A 2,681-nucleotide genomic window follows, 5' to 3' on the forward strand; every position below is an offset into this window, starting at 1 on the left:
TTGTATTGTCAAAGCTATGGTTTTCCTGGTAGTCATGTACAGATGTGAGAGTTGGACCAGGAAGCAGGCTGGGTGCCAAAGAACTGATGCTTTTGAATTGTGCTGGAGAAGACTTTTGAGAGTCCCTTGGATGGCAAAGAGACCCAACCAGTCGAACCTAAAGGAAGTCAGTCCTGAAGGACTGATGCTGAAGCTGAAGCTCCAATACTTTGATGTGAAATGGGATCACCTTCCTTGGTTTCTTTAGGTGAGATTTGTTAGGTTTCTTAATTGTCAAGGTGTACTTTTTGGAAGGAAGTCACTATGGAAGGAAGACTTCACTTAGTGAGGAAGGGTGGGCTATGTTCCACCTCACTGAGGGCCCAATATCTCCATAATTTATTTGAATATTTTTTCTTGAGAGATTTATCTATTCTCCTTCACTCATAGATTTATTCAGTCATTCATTTATATCAATATGGCCTCAAAAATACATTTTTTTTTCCTGGTGTAGAACATTTATTTATTTATTCCATGGAACACTCAAAGTTTAGATCAGTGGGAATTTTAATCAAAGAATTGTACATTTTCTTCCCACATATATCGCTTTGTATTAGGAAATGACATTGTGATCCATTTCACTACAATATTACAAAATATTTACAAGAAAATATTAAAAATGACTCAAACATGAAAGACAAGATGGGGGTGAAATAAACTGGTTTTTCAAGAAATCTCTACTCCAGTGCCCACAGCACACAATAAGAGAGCCAAAACAAATAACAAGGTTCCCCTTGATCACAAGTTTCAAGGTATTGGAGTAGGGGAAGAAATCTGATGAAAATGATGGTATGAAAGGGGATGGATGTTATTAGCAGCACTGATTCAATAACCAGTTTATTTTGCATGAAATACCCTCTCTTTTATATGCAGTAAATTCTGAACAAGGCTAAACTTTAAGATATTCCTTGAAATGAAATTAAAAATACCCTGACAGTGAAAGCAACTCTTCCACCTAAGCTGAGTAAGAGCCTCTTTCTCCATGAACCACTGATGTGAATAGAAGCCTGATCTAGCATACAAAGCTGTCACAGCAGCCCTTCCATCTCTTTGATGAAAGCCTCATAGACATCGTCCTTAGTCTGCACCGACACGGGAACAGATGAGCCAGATTTGGGTGCTGTTTTGGCAAGAGGCACAGCAGAATCATCCTCCGACTTCCTCTGCGGAGCAGCAGCAGCCCCTTTATTCTCCCGACGCACCCGCAGTGCGGTCGGCACAAATCGTGTGATCTCTGCCTTGGGATTAGTGATCTGTGGCTTGGCACTGATGGTTGCCGTGGCTTTCTTCTCGATGGTGGCTGCACTTGTGTCATCCGCCTTGGGTCTCTGGATCAAGTTGGGGGGAGCATTTAGAACCCCAGGGTTGGGTAAGGGAGCTGGTGGGAAGAGCCCTGGTGGGGCAGGTCCAAGAGGAGGCACCAGAGGTGGGCGCATCATGCCAGGACGGGGTGGAGGGATACCTGGAGGTGCCGGGGGAGGTAGCCGTGGTGGGGGTCTCCGAGGAGGAGGGCCAGGAGGCAGACCTGGGGGTGGGCCAGGAGGAGGGCCAGAGGGTCGACCGGGTGGTGGGCCTGGAGGTAAAAGGCGGGGCAGAGGCCCTCGGAGTCCTGGCATTCCAGGTGGTCTCAGGAACGGAGGAGCTCCTGGAGGTGGTCCAGGAGGAAGGCCTGTAGGTGGTCCAGGTGGCCGTAAAGGTGGAGCAGGTGGCGGTCCAAGCGGAGGTGGTCCTGGCATGGGGGGTGCTTGTATCTGAGATGGAGGAACAGACTGTGGAGGGGCTTGCTGCTGGGAAGCTGCAGACGTGCCATCAGAGAGAGATTCCTCCTTATGCTGTTTCTGTGATTGCTTTTCTGCTTCAGAATCATCCGAATCTTCATCATCTTCCTCTGAAAATTCCTCCACTTCTCGTCCCTCCTCAGGGATTTCCTGACCTGCCATTCGAAGCATCATGGCTTGGAGAGGAGTCAGCTCCTTCATGCTCTTCTTCTTCTTCTTCCTAGATTTTCCAGGCATATCTGCAAACCGTACACTCAGACCTGACTTTTTTTCTTCATTGTTTTCTCTCTCAGTGTCATCACGGTGCACAAATTCATCCCCTTCACTTTCTCAATCTGATCTGTCACTGTCGCTGTCATCAGTACTGTCGTCATGCTTATCCTGGTCCATGTCTTCAGGATAGCCATCATCTTCACTGGTGCTAGAAACATCATCATCATGACCCCGCTGAGCAAGTTCAGGACTATATAACATGTCTTCATCTCGCCTACGAGTCGGAAGATCTAGGGCAAAGCCCACTTTGCGGCCATACATTTGTAAGACTTGAGGAGGAGGTGGGCCCGGGGAGGACCTGGAGGTTTCCTGCCAGGGGGCAAACGTGGAACGCCATGTCCAAGAAGAGGAAGTATAGAAACTGCCCGAGTTGGAGGTCCATAGGCTGAGGTCTTCTTAAGGATGGAGGGTGGCTGGGCCCCAGGAAGTGGAATGTCCTGGATCAAGATGTTGGAAGGAGCATGCGGCATATCTGGCAGAGGAATACTCTCCACTTCCACATGCTGGGCATTCTTGACAGCATCAAAATACTGGCTAAGTTGAGCCCTCTTCTGTTCATATTCTACCTCTAACTTTCTCAATTCTTTGTAA

The 2,681-nt window shown here is 47.5% G+C and overlaps 1 pseudogene; it reads right to left on the reverse strand.

The window, feature by feature from the left end:
• Positions 1–881: 881 nt before the first annotated feature.
• Positions 882–2,681, reverse strand: part of LOC104989842 — a 2,443-nt pseudogene continuing 643 nt past the window's right edge.

Source organism: Bison bison, unplaced genomic scaffold, assembly GCF_000754665.1.
Source record: "Bison bison bison isolate TAMUID 2011002044 unplaced genomic scaffold, Bison_UMD1.0 scf7180017864163, whole genome shotgun sequence".
NCBI classification, from domain to species: Eukaryota; Metazoa; Chordata; class Mammalia; order Artiodactyla; family Bovidae; genus Bison; species Bison bison.